This window comes from Zea mays, chromosome 1, assembly GCF_902167145.1.
Source record: "Zea mays cultivar B73 chromosome 1, Zm-B73-REFERENCE-NAM-5.0, whole genome shotgun sequence".
Classification (NCBI taxonomy): domain Eukaryota; kingdom Viridiplantae; phylum Streptophyta; class Magnoliopsida; order Poales; family Poaceae; genus Zea; species Zea mays.
The window spans coordinates 281,463,143-281,484,768 of record NC_050096.1 but is presented as its reverse complement, the minus strand read 5'-3'; positions in this window follow the sequence as shown (position 1 = coordinate 281,484,768).

Below are 21,626 nucleotides of genomic sequence, written 5' to 3'. Positions count from 1 at the left end.
GCAAGAGCTAACTAGAGGTCGATCGAGACCGTCCGATCCGGACCAGCAGGCGACGACAAAAAAGCAGCCGAGACTGAGAGGAACGAAGAATGAAGAACCACGCCGTACGTCCGGCCGACCTCAGCAGCTAGCTGCCGTGAGAGAGCAAGCATGGTGCCCCTATGCCCCTATCGGAGCCTGGCTTTATCTGCCTCCGCGGCCGAACGGTGTCGCCGTCGCCCAGCGGAAAGGCCGGCCAGGGCCAGGGGGGCAGCTGGCCAGCCAGCCACGAGCCTCCCCTCCGCGCGCGAGCGGAGGCGTGGCTAGACCGCTAGATCCCCGGCCGGCCGGCTCCTGGCTCCATCATGGCTTCCACCGGTTGGGATCGGAGAGTTGGGGGAGGAAAAGGAAGAAAACTAAAAGCATGGGCACGATCGAGACCGCTGGCCCAGTGGCCTTTCGCCTGCTTTCCTCGCCTTCATCCGTCGATCTCCTTCTCCCGGCATCTCTCAGTCCAGTGATCCGGTCGCTTGGTCTTGTGCTTTTCGGCCGGCCGGGCCGGGCCGGGCCTCCCGGTGGAGGCTGGTTGGTTGGCTTGTTGCTGCTGCTGATGCTGCTGGGTGACGCGGGAATCTTGGACGCGAATTTCTTCGGGCGTATATATGCGGCATGTGTTGGACTGCACGTAACTAATGCATGGTCCAACTCACGCGGCACTCGATCGCCACTCAGAGACCGAGACCGGCCGGCGTGCGTTCGTACATCAAGCTAGAGGCGTGCATGACCGCGTTCTGCAGCACTGGATTGGATCGGACGTGCCGACATGCGTACGTGTGAGTCATGACGGCCTGCCGCAAAACAACGGAGCGTTTCCGCTCACTGTACGAGGTTTTCGTACCACATATGTCGCGTGTTGCCTAGCTAGTTATTGGGTTTGCTAGATACATTCCGACAAACACCCATAAAATTTCCCGACTGAAACGAGAGAGAGCCGCGCGGGCCGGGGTGTGAGCGACAAACTACTATTAGTATTAAGGGGTGTTTGGTTTATAGGAACTAATGTTTAGTCCCTTCATTTTGTTCCATTTTAGTATATAAATTGACAAATATAGAAACTAAAATAGAGTTTTAGTTTCTATATTTGATAATTTTGTAACTAAAGTGAAATAAAATGTAGGGATTAAAAACTAGTCCCTAGAAACTAAACACCCCCTTAGTATCGATGATGTCTCGTTAATGACGTCCTATAGCACCATCGTCATAATAACCAAATCATAAGCAATCAATCATAAGCCATCCATCAACCTCGGGCCATTCTATTTTTAGTGTTTCATAAGGCTCCCAAGCTCTCGGTGTTTTTCAGTGTTCTCTAAAAAAAATAATATTACTGTGACTAATTAACGCGTGTTTTATAGGGCTAACTAAAGTTAGATCATAATTCGTAATAATAACGATACTTATTTGGACAATCAATTATTTCTATGCCTCTTAAGTATGGGAATTTATTTTAGTTCCCCAAAAACAAAAAGTATGGACGATGGATTTTAGTTCTAAATATCAGTTAGAGTCCCTATACACTAGGGGTGTCGGCCGGTAGGTTTACTTGGATGACGACTCTGATGAGTTTAATACAATGCACACTAGTTGTCTTAGCTCTAGATAGGTTAGACGGGACCTAAAATAAGTTCCAAACAAACCCCATTCACAAAATTTCGAGTTTGTAAGTGTTCGGAGAGTCGCAGAGGCGGCAAACTCTGAGTTTCATGATAATTACTCCAGAGTGCGGTTGGTAGTTCTCACGAACTCTGGTAGCTCTAGATATTCTTTCGTGCATGTGGCTTCCTTTAACAGCTTTAGGGCCTGTTTCACTACAACACTTATGACCTTCTATGACGTTTGCATGATGACATTAAATAAATTCATCATTAAATCGATTGCTTTATGACGATTTCTAGCAAATAACCAAGTTTAGTGACAAAAATCTAACAACTGTCATTGAAAACGTCATAAATTATTCAGGATTCATATTTGTGACGATATCATGTGACAATTTGCATTTGTCATTCAAAAGATCTCGTCATTTCAAGTTGTACATCATGATTGTGATGATATCAAATGTCAATGCCTATTTGTCATAGATATTTAATCTATTTTAGAAAAGAAATTCTGTATATTCTATGTTTGTGCTCAATGTAACACCTAGGTGTTTCGCAAAGTGTGGAATTTAATAATCACTCGAGGCAGCGATGCAATTTTGAAAAGTGTTTGATTTTTATAATTCCGACCACACTCGAGATCCAAGAAAAACAAGGCGTCAAATTGTTCTCCAATCAATTGTTTGGATAGTGGACAGAATTCGTCTGACTTTAACTGAATCAAATGCCGACTAAAATATCGTAGCCAATGTATTTTTGTTGAGTCCATTTACATCTTGCTTAAACCCTAACCTAAGCACTGAGATATTTTGTATGCTTTTGTTCAAAAAAAATGGAAAATCCATCTTTTTCTTTTCCCCACCGCCATACTCCCTCAGATTATTTCCCCACCGCCTCCATCAGATCTATCCGGCTATCCCTCACGCATACCCTCTCCACGCCTATGCCAGGTTCTTCGCCCTCAGCAGTGAGCATGCCAAGCCACCACTAGGGATGGCAACGGGCACATTTTACCCGCGTGCCCGCGGGTAAAAACCCTATAGGGTGCGAGTTTGGTTGTGAGTTTGTACCCGCGGGTACGGGTGCGGGTTTGATTCTCAACCCGACGAGTTTTTTTCTCGCGGGTATGAAAATGTTATACCCGTGCCCGCAAACCCGCGTACCCGCAATGGATATATATATATATATATATATATATGTGTGTGTGTGTGTGTGTGTGTATATATATGTGTGTATATATGTAATTTTATATGTGTGTATATTATATATATACATATTTGTATATGTATAGTTATATGTGTGTGTGTGTGTGTATGTGTGTGTATATATGTAATTTTATATGTGTGTATATTATATATATACATATTTGTATATGTATAGTTATATGTGTGTATAAATATATGTATATATAGATGATATATGTATAAATATATGTGTATAATTATGTGCTCGCGGGTTTGTGGCACCCGCGGGTCGCGGGTATGGGTAGCATATTGTACCCGTCGCGGGTAACGGGTACGGGTGCGGGTTTAATATTAAACCCGCGGAGGCGGGTTTGAAAACCATCTACCCGCGGGTTTCAAACCCGTTGCCATCCCTAGCCACCACCCTTCTTGTTTCCCAACGCACCCCTGCAGCGCGCTCTCCTCCCTACCCTGTGTCACACCCGGTTTTAGAAGGCAAACCGGATGCGAACCATGTACATGCCAGGATCAGTTATTTACGTACACAGCAGTTACATAACATGGACATCATCACACAGTGCTCAAAATAGTATTAAGAAGGGAAATAGTCGATTACATCATACGTCTGAGACGTCCATATAGTTCTTACAATAAATCAAAGTGCGGAAAAGAAACGTAGATAACCACGGCCTTCACAGGCAGCCGACTGGGGGTTGCCGCTAACCCACACCTAGAACTCGTCGTAGTCTTGGAACTCCTGGAAGTCTCCTTCCACAGCTTCGTCTTCGCCTGAGCAGTGGTTGCAATGCTGACAACCTGGGGATGGGGGGGTTTGGTGTGTAGAGCAAGGGTGAGTACACATCAACATACTCAGCAAGTCTCCTGTTTGGCTGTAGTGGACTAGCTTTATGTGGGGGATAAGTCAAGCAGTTGCTTTTAGTTGGTCAGATTATTACTTACTAGTAGAAAGCCAAGTTTTAGCATTAATCCAAGTTATTAACCCCAACGTACTCCTTTCCAAACGGAAAGAGTACCACTTACCAGCACCAAAGTCGTAACCAGAATCATCAATCTCATAACCACCTGTACCAAAGTATCTCTGATCCAGTATCACTAATCACTGGAGCTCCCTTGGCCGCTCATAACCGCGAGCACGGCTGATATATCAGTTTTCAAACACTCTGCAGAGGTTGTGCACTTTACCCACAAGCTGTGATTCCCTCTTGCCTCGGGCCGATCAAACCCTTAAACACTACCAAGGTGAATAGGCAGGGTCTCACTACGTAGTCTTTACAAAGATTCCCCGGGGCTGTAGCCGCCCGTTAGGTTTCCTAAATGTACCGCACTCCTCCCCAAGGGACAAATCAACCTTGGCAGAGCGAGCCGCATACACCGAGCCCCATTGACGGCACGACGGCGAAGCGAACTACACCCCGGGTCCTCTAATTATTCAGCTAAGGGCACCCCATTCCACCCTCATGGTTGCAATGTTTTCCCGGGCGGTCATCCATAGAACAGGTCCTTACGGAGAGGCACTCGAGAAACCGCTCGAACCCCCTTGAATACCACAAGTACAACATCATAATAAGAGAAGGGAAAACAGCGTATCATAGATAATCTCATCATGTTCATTGATTAGAGTTAAGCAATAGCATAAAGCTAAACCATAATAATCCAACCCAAATAGGTAAACAAGGACATGGATAACAAAGCTAGTCAATCCTTAGGTATAAATGTGTAATGCGGGAGGTGAATTAAAGAATGAATGGGACAGAGATAGGTCAAGGGACACTTGCCTCCACCAACCGACTGCTGCTCAGGGGCTTCTCCTGCGAGTTCCTCAGGCTCTTCAACCGGATCGTTCTCTATGCGAGTGCACACATACATACATCCATCCATTGAAATTAGGAAGCCAACAATACACCATACAAGAGAACAAGTAGATGAAACATGCATAGAATATCGCATACAGTAATGAATTTACCATGGTTAGAAAGAGGCGGGGAAAGGTCTCGCGAGAGTTAAAGCTTATGCCCAAGACGCGCTACGGGTTGGTGAATAATTAGACGCTACGTGCCTTAGTTCTACTTAATTCTAACTAGTTCTAACAAACGGATTAGCTACATGCATAATTCGAATCATGACTAACTCCAGTTGATCGACATTAGGTGAGGTAGATGATTACTTACATGAATTAACTAACGTAACCGATTTCTAATTTGGGTTCCCATTTATTGATTACATCACACGATCACTACGCACGGAATGCACGGGGGGGGGGGGGGGGGGTAGACGATCGTGTCGAGGATTCGACGGGGCGCTATGCGTTGCGTCGCAGGCACGACGAGCCACACAAACGCACCGTGCACCACGCGAGCATGCACGCGCAAGGCCACGCTGACGTGTCGCGAACGAGTCGCGCACACGCCGGGGCCGAACCGCGCACGCGCTACGCAGGGGCACCACGGCCGCGCGAGCTGAAGCTGCGCCGGGCCGGGGCTGCGCTGCGCAGGGGCGAGACACGCCAATGCGGGCGGGAACGAGCCGCCATGGCCGCGAGCCGCGGGTGCGGCGAGCTCGCCGGGGGCACCGTGCGTGCACGGGCCGCGCCGGGGCTCCGCGCGCACGCCGAAGCCACGCCGGGACCGGGGCTGCGCGAGGCTGCCGAGGCCGCGCAGGGGCCGGGGCGAGACCGCCGCGCGCGCCGAGCGGGGGCCGACGCCGGGCCGCACGCCACAGCCGCGCCATGGCCGCGCGAGCTGCTGCGCCGGCGCGCCGAGGGGAGGGGCGGGCGGGGCAGGACCCGCTGCGCCGTGGGAGGGCGCCGGGGCCGGCGAAGCCGGGCCGAGCGCCACCGTGCCGAGCACGGGCCGGCGAGGCCGGCGGACGAGGGCGCGAGGGCGGGGCGGAGTTCGCCGCACCGCGCGAGGATGCCGAGCCGCCATGGCTGGCCGAGCCGAGGGGAGGGGCCAGGACGGGGCGCCGGGCCGCTAGGACGGGGCGCCGGGCTGCCAGGCCGCCATGGCCGCGCGAACACGGGGTCGGGGGCGAGCGCCGCCCACGGCGCGGGGAGGGCGCCGGCGAGCTCGGGGAATGGGGAGGGAGGGGGGAAAGGAAGGGGAGAGGGGAGGGAGAGGCTCACCGTAGGCGGGGATCGGTGGCGGCGGCGGGCAGCGGTTCCGAACGATGGGCGAGCCGGGCGGGGAAGACGCGTCGTGCTAGGGGAAAGAAAGAAGGAAAAAGAAAAAGAAGAGAAGAAAAAGAAAAGAAAAACGGCTGACGGGTGGGGTCCACCCGGGATGGCGGCGGTGGCGGTTGTGCCCACGCGCGCGTCGCGCGCGGAACTCGGGGAGGGCGGATGGGCCGCCGCGCGCCGATTCGGCCCAAGGCGGGGGAGGCAGCTGGAGGCGGCTGGGCCGCCGAGGCCGGCTGGGCCGCCGCGCCAGGCCCGCAGCGGGGGAAAGGGAGGGGGGGGCGGTTGGGCTGCCCACAAGGGGGAGGGGGAGCTGGGCTGAAAGGGGAGGAAGGGAGGAGAGAGGAAAAGAAAAGATTTTTTTTCCTTTTTCCTATTTTAGCTCTAGTTCACCACTAGAATACCTAGTTCACAAATAAAAATATGCAGGGACCGGCATGGTGCAACAATCCAAATGAAATACTCTCAGGGTTTATTATTATTATTCTACTTGGAGTTTTGGAAATAGGTAGGGTTTTAGCAAAAAAATAGGAAAGAGAGGTAACGCCCGAGTTTAGCGAGCGATATAGAAAGAGAAAAAAAAACTCAACTCGAAATTCGGGGCGTTACAAACCTATCCCCCTTAAAAGAATCTCGCCCTCGAGATTCAGGGTTAGCTAGCAAAGAGCTCAGGGTATTTAGCCATCAGATCATCTTCACGCTCCCAGGTTGCTTCTTCCTCAGAGTGATGATTCCATCTGACTTTGCACATTCTGATGGTCTTTCTCCGGGTGACTCGGTCTGCAATCTCAAGGATTTGCACTGGCTTCTCAACATAGGTCAAGTCCTCTTGGACTTCAAGACCTTCCACCGGCAACTGCTCTTCTGGCACACGCAAGCACTTCTTCAACTGAGACACATGAAAGACATTATGCACAGCGGACAAATTCTCTGGCAGACTGAGCTGATAGGCCACTTCTCCACGTCTTGCAAGAATCTGATACGGACCAATGTAGCGGGGTGCTAGCTTGCCTTTCACTCCAAATCTTCTGACTCCTCTGATCGGTGACACTTTCAGATAGACAAAGTCTCCGACCTCGAAACTCAGCTCTCTTCTTCTTGTGTCTGCATAGCTTTGCTGCCTCGATTGCGCTATCTTCAGATTCTCTCGGACCATCTTGATGTTCTCTTCAGCTTCAAGTAGAATGTCTGGCCCAAACACTTGCTTCTCTCCAGGCTGATCCCATTGCAACGGAGTTCTGCAACTCCTTCCATAGAGCGCCTGAAATGGTGACATCTTCAAGCTGGCCTGGTAACTGTTGTTATAGGAAAATTCTGCATAAGGCAATCTCTTATCCCATCCGGACTGATCTTGCAACGCACAGGCTCTCAACATGTCTTCAAGAATTTGGTTGGTCCTTTCGGTCTGGCCATCTGTCTGCGGATGATAAGCTGAACTGAAATTCAGATGCGTGCCCAAAGCTTCATGCAACTGCCACCAGAAATGAGAGGTGAACTGCGTTCCTCTGTCTGACACTATCTTCTTTGGCACACCATGAAGACAAACGATCTGAGACATATACAATTCTGCCAATACTGCACTGTTGTAGTTGGTCTTGACAGGTATGAAGTGGGCTGACTTGGTCAAACGGTCCACTACTACCCAGATGGAATCGTAGCCGGCTCGAGTGCGAGGCAATCCGACTATGAAATCCATACCGATTTCGTCCCATTTCCACTGAGGGATCTGCAACGGTTGCAACAATCCAGCGGGTCTCTGGTGCTCTGCCTTAATTCTTCGGCAACTATCGCACCTAGCCACATGCTCTGCGATCTCCCTCTTCATTCCGTACCACCAGAATTTCTTTTTCAGATCCTGATACATCTTCTCACTGCCAGGGTGAATCGAATAGGTCGTCTCATGAGCTTCCTTGAGAATCAACTCCCGAATAGACTGGACATTGGGAACACACAAGCGGTCTTTGAACCATATCACGCTTTCTGCATCCACTCGAAAGTCTTTGTCTCTGCCATCTAGAATCAGTCGCCGAATCTCACTGATTTTCTCATCATTCTTTTGCGCTTCTTTGATTTCGCGCTCCAAGGTAGGTTCCAACTCAACTGTGACCCCTCGTGAATTGTTCAGAAATCCGAGACTCAACCTGTCAAACTCCTTGGCCAACTCATAAGGCATCGGACGAGCGACCATCAGATTGACTTGACTCTTTCTGCTCAAAGCATCTGCCACTACGTTTGCTTTGCCTGGATGGTAATGAATTTCCAACTCATAATCTTTGATCAACTCTAACCATCTTCGCTGCCTCATGTTCAACTCTGACTGGGTGAATATGTACTTCAGACTCTTGTGATCTGTGTAAACATCGCATTTCTGTCCATACAGGTAGTGCCTCCATGACTTCAGTGCATGAACCACCGCCGCCAACTCTAGGTCATGGATTGGGTAATTCTTCTCATGAACCTTCAACTGTCGGGACGAGTAAGCCACAACTCTTCCCTCTTGCATCAACACACATCCCAAACCTGTGTAACAAGCATCACAATACACCGAGAAGGGCTTGTGCACATCAGGCAAGACTAGGACAGGCGCTGTAGTCAACTTCTCTTTCAGCGCTTCAAAGGCCTCTTGGCATTTCTGGGTCCACTTAAACTCAACTTTGTTGCCTAGCAACGCTGTCATTGGTTTCGCAATCTTCGAAAACCCTTCAATGAATCGCCGATAGTATCCGGCCATTCCAATGAAGCTCTTGATTCCTCTAGCATCTGTTGGCGCTTCCCAGTTCAAAATGGTTGCCACTTTCTTCGGATCCACAACCAATCCTTCTTTGTTGATTATGTGACCCAAGAACAGGACTTCACTGATCCAGAACTCACACTTGCTCAACTTTGCATACAACTGGTGCTCTCGCAATCTTTGCAATACCATCCTCAAATGATCTGCGTGCTCTTCTTCGCTTTGAGAATAAATCAGAATATCATCAATGAATACCACCACAAACTTGTCGAGATAATCCATGAATACACTATTCATCAAGTTCATGAAGAACGCTGGCGCATTGGTCAAACCAAAAGACATCACTGTGAACTCATACAACCCATACTTGGTAATGAAAGCCGTCTTCGGAATGTCTGAAGGTCGGATCCTGAGCTGGTGATAACCTGACCTCAGATCAATCTTGGAAAACACACTGGCTCCTCTCAACTGGTCGAACAGATCTTCTATTCTGGGTAAGGGATACTTGTTCTTGATCGTGACTTCATTCAGAGCTCGGTAATCGATACACATCCTCTTGGTGCCATCCTTCTTTTCCACGAACAAGACAGGGGCGGCCCAAGGCGAGGTGCTTGGTCGAATGTAACCTTTCTCTGACAGCTCATCAATCTGCTCCTTAAGTTCAACCAACTCTGGTCCAGATATTCTGTAAGCTCTCTTAAAGATAGGGGCGGTTCCAGGAAGAAGCTCTATAGCGAACTCAACTTTCCGCTCTGGTGGCATACCCGGTAAGTCCTTTGGAAACACATCCGGGAATTCGGACACAACCTTGATACTCTCGATCGGGTCTGCTTCATTGCTATCAACAGCTATCTGATAACAACTTCCTTTCTTTGGCTCAGGCGGGACTAACTCGGTCACCACTTCCTCTCCTAGTGGGGACACCAACTTGATTGTCCTTTTATCACAACTGATAACTGCCTGGTACTTATCTAGCCAATTCATCCCTAGGATGACATCTATTCCCTGAGTACCCATTACTATAAGGTTGGCGGGAAACGCTATCCCCCTTATTTCCACACTTATATTCAAACAAATGCTATCGGCTCGAATCCTACCACCGGCTGAGTCAATTTGAATGGGGGTTGACATGGTAGTAATTGGAAGATTATGTGCTTCTACCCATGATGCAGTAATGAAAGAATGCGTTGCTCCAGTATCAAATAACACTTCTGCGATATGGGAGTCGACTGGGAACATACCTACTATCATGCCGGGGGTCTCCTGAACTGCTTCCGCCTCTAAGTGATTCAGTCTTCCATGATTATAGCGCGGCTGAGGGCGATTGCCTGCTCCAGGCTGAGGCACATTCTGCTTCGCTGGGGCATTGGGGCCTGACTGCTGCTGGGCTGCCTTCTTCGGACATTGCATCACCCAGTGGCCTTGCTCTCCACAGTGGAAACATGCCCTGTTTCCAACCTGAGCTGGCGCTGCCTGACTGTTCTGCTGGTTTGCTAGGGCAGGAAGACGAGGTGCCTGCTGATTCTGCCTTTGAAACTGACCTCCTGACTGATTGCTCTGACGGTTCTGGTACTGATGCTGAGGATACTGCCTTTGGAACTGCTGATGCTGCTGAGGTGGACGCTGGTTCTACCTAAACTGCTGAGGTTGATTGCTTGAGAAACAAGGACGGCTGCTGCTTCCAGGCTGGGGTCCACTGATCTTGCGCTTACGATCTTCCATCTCCTTGCGCTTCCTTTCTGTCATGATCGCTCTGTCAATCAGGTGCTGGAACGTCGGGAAGGTATGGTTCATCAGTTGATAATGTAGAGGGTCAACCAAGCCTCTCAGGAAACGGTACTGTCGCTTGGCGTCGGTGTTGACATCTTCAGGAGCATAGCGAGACAATTGCAGGAACCTGTCCCGATACTCACTGACAGACGATGACCCTTGCTTGAGGGCCAGGAACTCCTCCTTCTTCACTGTCATCAGACCTGCAGGTACATGGTACTGACGAAAGCTACCTCTGAACTCTTCCCAGGTGATGGCGTTAGGGTGGGCATGAGTGGCGAGGTAAGACTCCCACCATGACTGGGCTGCTCCTCTCAACAGACGGGGACCATACAAAACTTTCTCCCTGTCATCGCACTGAGCGGTATGCAACTCCCGCTCCACAGTGCGCAGCCAGTCTTCAGCATCCATGGGGTCAGAAGAATGAGCGAACGTTGGTGGATGACCTCTCATGAATTCAGCACGTTTGTCTCTGGGCATCTGAGGCATCTGAGGCTGAGGTGGGGCCTGCTGCTATTGCTGCTGCTGCTGAATGGCGGCCAAAGTCTGACCGATGGCTTGAACTGCCTGGGTCTGCATCAGAAACATCTGCTCGATCGACATCGAGGGCGGGGGCGGCAGATGCTGCTGCTGGGGCACCTCCTCCTGTTGAGCGGCTCGCTCCTGCTGAGCACGCCTTCCTCCTCTGCGCCTGTTCTCTGACATCTGCAGAATGCAACCACACATCAGAACTGATCTGGCAAATCTTGCAGCATAGGAAAAGAGTATAGAATCCTTCAACAGCATTGAACAAATGAGCATCTTCACTGATCTCCAACACAGACCACACAGCTTCTCAGATAAAGAGGAAAGTGGAATAAAAGGTTTCCCAACTATATAACCAACTCTATTAACATAATAGGTAAACCAAAATGCAGGGGATACCCACACTCTGGTGACAATCATTACAAAGATCCAAACCAGACATAGTTCATCATGACAAACACAAATGCACAGGATATAGCAAACTACCCTGTCTAACTAAGATTAACTAAAACCGAGACTAACGCTGAGACTGAGACTAAGACTAAGAGTAAAACTTCTGTATTAAGCACCTATTACAAGACTCCACGCTGACAGTCTAAGGTTCCAAGTCTATCTTGGTCTTGCAGTCGGGATTGCCATAAGACTGGTGTCCACGCCGAGGTGAGCGGTACGGGTGCTGAGTCCCGACGGGAGCGGGGGAACCATCATCCAGGTGACGACGTTCCGCGCGCTCAGCCCACAGCAGGGCGATCTCAGCACGAGCCCTACTCAGCTCGTCTAATGCATGGTCCAGCTCCGTGTTTAGCACGGCGGCTAGGTTGACTGTGCTGCTCAACCTAGGATTGCCCTCACCGACAGGTGAGACAATCACGCCTCCTGTGCTGCCAGATGGACGGCGGGGGTAATATTTCAGGTCAAGACCGTCAGCTACCCCACCGAAAACCGAGCAGTAGTGCGAAAGCGCACGCCGTGCAGCATCTTGCATGGCTGCCTCAGCTGAGTCCCGCTCAGAGATAGAATAGTGCTCTGAGCAGGCCTCCGCACCCTGGAGACTGTTCTCCGGACGGCGCACCAAGCAGGTTGCCTCCCAGCGGTCCGGGTAGACCCCGCGACTATGCTGGTAGACCACACAGCGATACTCGATGGACCAAGTACGCCGGTTAAGTGCCCGACGTAGCAGGGTGTCAAGCGCGTCGTGGAAGTGACACCCGCGAGCAGCGTCGCGAGTGATGGGTCGAGCAACCCATCCTTCCGGCTCATGGCTAGCAGAGAAGTCGATGTCGTGGCTCGAGCTGTCGTCGCCACCTCCGTCATCTGGGTCTCCTCCAGCAGCTACTCCAGAGGCTGGGGCGCCCAGTGGTGGTGCAGGGGGCGCCTCCAGGGGAAGCACGGGGGAGCAGCTCCTCACGGACTCTATCTCCTGCTGGAGCGAGAAGGAAGAGCCCTGCTGCTCCTGTCGTCGACGTTCCTGCTCCTCATGCAGGCGGTGGTGCAGTCTCTCCAAGTGGCTGGACTGTCCGGCCACGGGACGGCGAAGCGGACGCTCAGCAAGGCGGGAGGGTAAGAAGGGGATGACGGACTTTCGTGCAGTGTGTCTAAGTCGAGCCATCTACAAAAGACATCGCAAGCAAAAGGGTGAGAACAGAATTAATATGACCAGCAAATAATGAATCATAAGTAAATGAAGGATTAGAATAAAACATGATTTTCAGCAAGGTATAATATATAGTAGAACATAGGTGTGGTCGGTATGACCAACTTTTGAAGGGATATCAAAGTCAAGGCAGGGACAGAGGTCTATAGTCCTTAGAACGACCATTCTACTCTAGGTTAGCGGTCCTACAGTCAGCACGGCTTTGATACCACTTATGTCACACCCGGTTTTAGAAGGCAAACCGGATGCGAACCATGTACGTGCCAGGATCAGTTATTCACGTACACAACAGTTACATAACATGGACATCATCACACAGTGCTCAAAATAGTATTAAGAAGGGAAATAGTCGATTACATCATACGTCTGAGACGTCCATATAGTTCTTACAATAAATCAAAGTGCGGAAAAGAAACGTAGATAACCATGGCCTTCACAGGCAGCCGACTGGGGGTTGCCGCTAACCCACACCTAGAACTCGTCGTAGTCTTGGAACTCCTGGAAGTCTCCTTCCACAGCTTCGTCTTCGCCTGAGCAGTGGTTGCAATGCTGACAACCTGGGGATGGGGGGGTTTGGTGTGTAGAGCAAGGGTGAGTACACATCAACATACTCAGCAAGTCTCCTGTTTGGCTGTAGTGGACTAGCTTTATGTGGGGGATAAGTCAAGCAGTTGCTTTTAGTTGGTCAGATTATTACTTACTAGTAGAAAGCCAAGTTTTAGCATTAATCCAAGTTATTAACCCCAACGTACTCCTTTCCAAACGGAAAGAGTACCACTTACCAGCACCAAAGTCGTAACCAGAATCATCAATCTCATAACCACCTGTACCAAAGTATCTCTGATCAAGTATCACTAATCACTGGAGCTCCCTTGGCCGCTCATAACCGCGAGCACGGCTGATATATCAGTTTTCAAACACTCTGCAGAGGTTGTGCACTTTACCCACAAGCCGTGATTCCCTCTTGCCTCGGGCCGATCAAACCCTTAAACACTACCAAGGTGAATAGGCAGGGTCTCACTACGTAGTCTTTACAAAGATTCCTCGGGGCTGTAGCCGCCCGTTAGGTTTCCTAAATGTACCGCACTCCTCCCCAAGGGACAAATCAACCTTGGCAGAGCGAGCCGCATACACCGAGCCCCATTGACGGCACGACGGCGAAGCGAACTACACCCCGGGTCCTCTAATTATTCAGCTAAGGGCACCCCATTCCACCCTCATGGTTGCACTGTTTTCCCGGGCGGTCATCCATAGAACAGGTCCTTACGGAGAGGCACTCGAGAAACCGCTCGAGCCCCCTTGAATACCACAAGTACAACATCATAATAAGAGAAGGGAAAACAGCGTATCATAGATAATCTCATCATGTTCATTGATTAGAGTTAAGCAATAGCATAAAGCTAAACCATAATAATCCAACCCAAATAGGTAAACAAGGACATGGATAACAAAGCTAGTCAATCCTTAGGTATAAATGTGTAATGCGGGAGGTGAATTAAAGAATGAATGGGACAGAGATAGGTCAAGGGACACTTGCCTCCACCAGCCGACTGCTGCTCAGGGGCTTCTCCTGCGAGTTCCTCGGGCTCTTCAACCGGATCGTTCTCTATGCGAGTGCACACATACATACATCCATCCATTGAAATTAGGAAGCCAACAATACACCATACAAGAGAACAAGTAGATGAAACATCCATAGAATATCGCATACAGTAATGAATTTACCATGGTTAGAAAGAGGCGGGGAAAGGTCTCGCGAGAGTTAAAGCTTATGCCCAAGACGCGCTACGGGTTGGTGAATAATTAGACGCTACGTGCCTTAGTTCTACTTAATTCTAACTAGTTCTAACAAACGGATTAGCTACATGCATAATTCGAATCATGACTAACTCCAGTCGATCGACATTAGGTGAGGTAGATGATTACTTACATGAATTAACTAACGTAACCGATTTCTAATTTGGGTTCCCATTTATTGATTACATCACACGATCACTACGCACGGAATGCACGGGGGGGGGGGGGGGGGGGTAGACGATCGTGTCGCGGATTCGACGGGGCGCTATGCGTTGCGTCGCAGGCACGACGAGCCACGCAAACGCACCGTGCACCACGCGAGCATGCACGCGCAAGGCCACGCTGACGTGTCGCGAACGAGTCGCGCACACGCCGGGGCCGAACCGCGCACGCGCTACGCAGGGGCACCACGGTCGCGCGAGCTGAAGCTGCGCCGGGCCGGGGCCGCGCTGCGCAGGGGCGGGACACGCCAATGCAGGCGGGAACGAGCCGCCATGGCCGCGAGCCGCGGGTGCGGCGAGCTCGCCGGGGGCACCGTGCGTGCACGGGCCGCGCCGGGGCTCCGCGCGCACGCCGAAGCCACGCCGGGACCGGGGCTGCGCGAGGCTACCGAGGCCGCGCAGGGGCCGGGGCGAGACCGCCGCGCGCGCCGAGCGGGGGCCGACGCCGGGCCGCACGCCACAGCCGCGCCATGGCCGTGCGAGCTGCTGCGCCGGCGCGCCGAGGGGAGGGGCGGGCGGGGCAGGACCCGCTGCGCCGCGGGAGGGCACCGGGGCCGGCGAAGCCGGGCCGAGCGCCACCGTGCCGAGCACGGGCCGGCGAGGCCGGTGGACGAGGGCGCGCGGGCGGGGCGGAGTTCGCCGCACCGCGCGAGGATGCCGAGCCGCCATGGCTGGCCGAGCCGAGGGGAGGGGCCAGGACGGGGCGCCAGGCCGCCAGGCCGCCATGGCCGCGCGAACACGGGGTCGGGGGCGAGCGCCGCCCACGGCGCAGGGAGGGCGCCGACGAGCTCGGGGAATGGGGAGGGAGGGGGGAAAGGAAGGGGAGAGGGGAGGGAGAGGCTCACCGTAGGCGGGGATCGGTGGCGGCGGCGGGCAGCGGTTCCGAACGACGGGCGAGCCGGGCGGGGAAGACGCGTCGTGCTAGGGGAAAGAAAGAAGGAAAAAGAAAAAGAAGAGAAGAAAAAGAAAAGAAAAACGGCTGACGGGTGGGGTCCACCCGGGATGGCGGCGGCGGCGGTTGTGCCCACGCGCGCGTCGCGCGCGGAACTCGGGGAGGGCGGATGGGCCGCCGCGCGCCGATTCGGCCCAAGGCGGGGGAGGCAGCTGGAGGCGGCTGGGCCGCCGAGGCCGGCTGGGCCGCCGCGCCAGGCCCGCAGCGGGGGAAAGGGAGGGGGGGGTGCGGTTGGGCTGCCCACAAGGGGGAGGGGGAGCTGGGCTGAAAGGGGAGGAAGGGAGGAGAGAGGAAAAGAAAAGATTTTTTTCCTTTTTCCTATTTTAGCTCTAGTTCACCACTAGAATACCTAGTTCACAAATAAAAATATGCAGGGACCGGCATGGTGCAACAATCCAAATGAAATACTCTCAGGGTTTATTATTATTATTCTACTTGGAGTTTTGGAAATAGGTAGGGTTTTAGCAAAAAAAATAGGAAAGAGAGGTAACGCCCGAGTTTAGCGAGCGATATAGAAAGAGAAAAAAAAACTCAACTCGAAATTCGGGGCGTTACACCCTGGCTCCGCTCAACGCTTGGACCACACTCTTATTTGTTGTCTCCATGCACTTGCTTTAGGCTACGCCACCGTGCGCCCTGTGCCGGCCGACCTCGCCGCAGCCGCCTGACCCAGTCGTCGTCCCTACTTCACCTCCCCGTCATGCTCCTCCATGGGCGCGGTGAGCACCTATGCCGTCGTAGCCATGCCTTGGGTGCCACACTGACCGTCAACCTCATCTCTCTGCTCGCCGTTCTCCTCCCTCCCTGTGCTCACCACACTGGATGCCACTCCCAACCCTCCACGCTTCCTTCCCCACGTCGTGGCAGCCTTCACTCAACTCTGCCTCACCATCGACTAAGTCCCCACGTCCCTGCGCGGCGACAAGCCCGCCCAGGCCCTGCCAAGGACCCCTGCGAACTCGAACCTCATCGCCTAGCCCCGCCACCGTTTCTACTGTGGTGATCCCAACTTCCCTCTGTTGTCTCGCTAGTTCTCAGTGCATACAATTTTTTCTAGTACCTTGCTGATGTATGTGTGTGCGATTGGAGCATAGGAATCCCATGAGTGTGTGGAGAAGCAAGCCCCAATGCGACGCCCACCAGATTTTCGGTAAAATGGGTGAACTAGGTTTTCATCGTCGTTCTTGCAAATATCGAATTTAGTCTTGGTGGGATAATTCTCTATTTTTGTTTGTTGGTTGATTGATGGATTGACAATTCTCTTGGAGTGTGCAGGTTCACGATCATTTTTTATTTCAAATTCTAAAAACAATTGGTTCCTAGTAGGATATTTTACTTGAGTGGGTGTGGTCACATTTTATATTGTCCAAAATCCGTGATTTCTCTATTAGGGCCCATACTAACGTTAATCTAGTTCTTGGTTTTCTTCTAATTTTAATTTGGCTTACTCGCTCAGTATGGCCACATTCATTATTAAATTATTAGTCATATTGTACAGTGGCTTTCAGACATTTATTAGGCATTAGGTATTATTATGAGCAAAAACAATTTGCTTACCGTACTCCTTTTTGAGCTGTGATATGTGAAATTGAAGAGATTGATCTCGTGGCACTGTTAGTATTGTTGGTCATTAGATTGATTGCCAGGAACGAATGGAACTCTTCCTCTACTGAATCTGTTATGCTTTAGATCTTTAGGTTGATGTGAATGTAGTTTCATGAAATTTTATACTATTTAATAATGTTTTATCCGTTAGATCAAAAGGTATGTTGTTCTAATCAGCTAGTGTGTGATTCCATTAATCTAGTAAAATTGTTTAAAAAGCTAGTTAAAATGTTTTGTCCATATTCTGAGTTTTAGGTGTGTCCATGGTTGCTGAGTCTAAGTGTTGTTAGTCTTTTGGTGTTATGCCTTAGCTAAGAAGAGTATAGAACGTGTGTATAGTTTATTGTTTTGTGATGTTTGAGCTAGCTCCGGATAAACTGGAGAAATATGATTGTTTATAGATATATCTAGTGTTTGCTTATGAGTGTTGCAATGTCTTGTCATTAAGTGTTTGTCTCATTACCATACAGTGTTGTTTTGACTTGTATTATTCTTCCGTATAATTCATGCATATGGATCGAACATATCATTTAGGTACGTTAGATGTTGATCATGTGGATTGGAGGTCAAGAAGCTAAGTTGACCCCAAGGTGATGCAGTGGTGGACTAATCGAGTGCTAGGATAAAAGTTGATCGTCAGGCGAATAATTTCTAGCAACACTAATGTAGTGTTGGTTTCCAGGCAAGCCCCAGTGCATACAACCCTATGGTTGTGCTTTTAAATGATTTTTAATGCTCTTAAGTCTAGTGAGTTGTGCATTAGGTGAAATAGAGTGTGCTCCCTATTCAGAGTCCCTTGGTGCACTTATTTTTTCCTAAAATTCTCGGGAGTCCTGATCTATTGGGAATTTTGGATGGAGAGAGTAGTATCTTGGGCCGATGAGGATACTCTGGTTGTTCCAATTCCATAAATTTTGTTGCATTGTGGTGAGAGTTTGAGAATGTTCTATGTTTGTTCTATCATTTTTGCTTCAAATTCTCATGTGTTTTGCACGTGCTCCTTGTGCGGAGTTGGAGCATTTTCAACATTATGTACCTACTTATTCATTTCAAGTTGTCTAGTGAATATTTGTTTGTTTGTGAAAATGTTGTATCATTGTGGCCGTAAGTTATTTAGGGAATAACTTTGGTTGCAGATGATGCATTCAGCATGTCCTCGTGCTCATCGCATGGATCATGTCTGAGCTCACACTTGGGCTCGTCGCTTGGCCTCGTCGAGCTAGAGATCCTCCAACGCAGAGGCATCGATGCCAAGAAGGCTTAGGTTGGTACAATCTAAACCCCTACATATTCCCTGTTGTTACCTCGTTGTGCTCGATCTGGTTACTGTCCTATGTGCGGGTTTGTTATATTGGTAGTGGGGCTCTCACTGTCGTGGCTTGTTACATTAGGTAATAGGGATGAGAGCATCATATACTGTATCAGATTCTCAAGTTCCTCTGCAATTTTGAACATTAGAGCGTCTTTAGTGTATGTGGTGAATTTTTTCTCGCCCCTATCAGAAGTCTGCTAGATTTTGTAGTGGTGGTAATGATAGTGAGGATAAAATCTGATGGTAACACCAACATTGACATATTATTTACATGTAGAAGTGTTTGAAAAGGAATGTAGAACAAACAAAAAAGGGTATAGTAAGGAATAAGGAAAAACAGTATGGATGGGATTCATTATTTTCTAAGGTTCACCTCGTTCCAGTGATATATGAAATGATACATCAGATAGGTGGGAAGTGGAAGTAGAATGCAATGGGTAATAATAAAAAGTGATCACTCTGGAGTATCCTGGATCTACCATTTTTGTTTACTAGGGTAGCATGCACATTCGGTTTTGTCTTACCTGGTAATCTTTACAGCGCGAAAGGATCTCTAGCTGAGTTGATTAGGTTGTCTAAGTAGCACTCCTTAGGTTTTGAGATTGACTCTATGTGTGAGCATTTTAGACTGTGTTAAAAAAGTCTAATGGGTTGTACCATGGCAAACCACTGCTCTATGCCTCGACCCCGGTGATGTCTTGGTTGTTCTCAAATGGGCTACGGTGTTGCTGCTACGCCAAAGCATAGGTCTAAGGCTCGCCCCCGATGCAGTCTTTTAGCATCCCCTTTTTAGTTACAGTGGTCTATTGTTATTGCCCTATTGAAGTCCAGCTCAATTGTCGTATTTCCCCTTGACTAATGGTTCTTCTGGCCCTCATGTTTTGTTTATTATTTACACTGTTTGCTACAGCTGCCATCCTTCTAGTTGTTCAAAAGTAGCACTAGCTTCATGTCACCCTATTGTTGTGTAATGTTGCTGCCATGGAGGTAGAATGTTTGGATTGTAATCATATCAATTATCACATTATTTTGTACTCTAGAATTGTATTCATTTGCTAAAAGAATGTATGGTAATATCAGAATTATTTTGAAGCTTCTAATGATCTATCCTAGCATCAACACTTAGACCTTTTAAATCGTTATTGGGCAACTTTTTTTGGCACCATGTCACCGTGTCACCATGATTTTTTGCAATCCTATTTATGTTTATCTTACATTTTGGAACTAGTTGATGAAGTTCAGATAAGATTGAGAATACAACCTATTGCATCTACTATATAAGCTTATTTCTCCCAGTTGCTACTAGTTTCTTTCATCATCCAACTACAACACATTCAATTTGTGTTATTCCAAATAAATCATATGGTGTATGTATATCTGATCAATATTATTTTCTGAGTCTTAAATCTACTATCGCACTTCTCATACGAGTGTTCTTTCACCAGTTGGTACTCTTACACCTTATTCCTTTCTTATTTTTGTATTCTAAAGTCATTAATAGGTAGGGCATAGGTTTTTTTTCTGATATCTTTTGCACTCCATTCTATTTTAAGTTTTTAACCATTGATGTTGGGTCTATGCTTCGTCGCCGAAGGTCTTATAGGAAGAAGTGGTCCTCGGCTGAAGCTGTTTGTATAAGATAGCCGAAGGTTCCTCTTCGGGAAGCTTCAGTGTTACAAACCGACTTAAAGATAGGATGACCTTTTAGTCCATAAAGGTCTGAGTCAATGTTGTAAGCTTTTATAAGGGGCATACTTGTAATTCCTCACAGGCTGCGTCCTGTGCCTATAAATAGTGAACAGTATTCCGTTACTGGGGACAGATTCGAGTAATTGTGATCGCATCCTCCGGAATCCAACCTTTTGCCAAGGCAGAGGTATTATTGTATTCAATAACTCAATATAATAAATAGATACAATGTAATTCGTCTATGATGTATTTATCTCTTTTATACCTTTTGTTTTATGTTATTTTATAAGTTTTACTAAAATTTTATTACGAAGATTTAAGCTTCGTAATTATGCTCTTATCAGTCTTCGTCCAAGGCCCATTATCCTCAAGGGAATAATGTCTCATGGACGAATGACATTGACGTTTAACACTTTATGTTGCCTTGTTCTTAATTCATAGCATTTGAGAACAAGTCCCCAACATTGGCGCCCACCTCCGGTGAACTCACTTCCACTTTTTGAGCTAATGACTTCGTTCAACGACCAAGCTGGAGCTACTTCGGACCCGAAGCTGGTGCTCCCGATCACAGGTGGTTCGTCCTCAGAGCCAGCTAACAAGAAACAAAAGAAGGAAGCACAGAGAAGGGTACAGCATGTTGGGGTGCAAGGACCCTTCATCAAGTCAAGATGGTCTCACATTCCTATTACCTTCTCCCAAGAGGACCTTCAGCTCAAAGATTACCCACACAACGATGCCATGGTTATCTCTTGTGTTATCAAAGGATTTCTGGTCCACAATGTCTTGGTTGACACAGGCAGTGCAGCTGACATCATATTTGCTAAGGCCTTCAGACAAATGCAAGAGCCAGAAGATAAGATTCATGATGCTACACATCCTCTCTGTGGCTTCGGAGGAAGGCAGATTGTAGCATTGGGCAAGATCACCATGTCAGTGACCTTCGGGTTCATCAACAACATTAGAACTGAGCAGATTGTGTTTGACATTGTTGACATGGAATACCCTTACAATGCAATTATTGGTCGTGGTACCCTCAATGCCTTCGAAGCAATCCTTCATCCTGCCTATATTTGCATGAAGATACCTTCGAATCAAGGACCCATTGCTATCCATGGAAGTCAGGAAGCTGCAAGAAGGGCCGAAGGCAATTGGACTGACTCAAAAGCAATCCATAACATAGATGGAGCTGAAGCTTGTGAACAGTACAAATTCAGAAGGGAGAAAGCAGCTTCAGCAGATCAGCCGAAGCCTATGCTCTTATGTGAGGACATAGCAGAGCAGAAGGTGCTGTTAGGCTCTCAATTATCCGAAGAGCAGGAGAAAACCTTGATAAGGTTTTTGTTCAACAACAAAGATGTT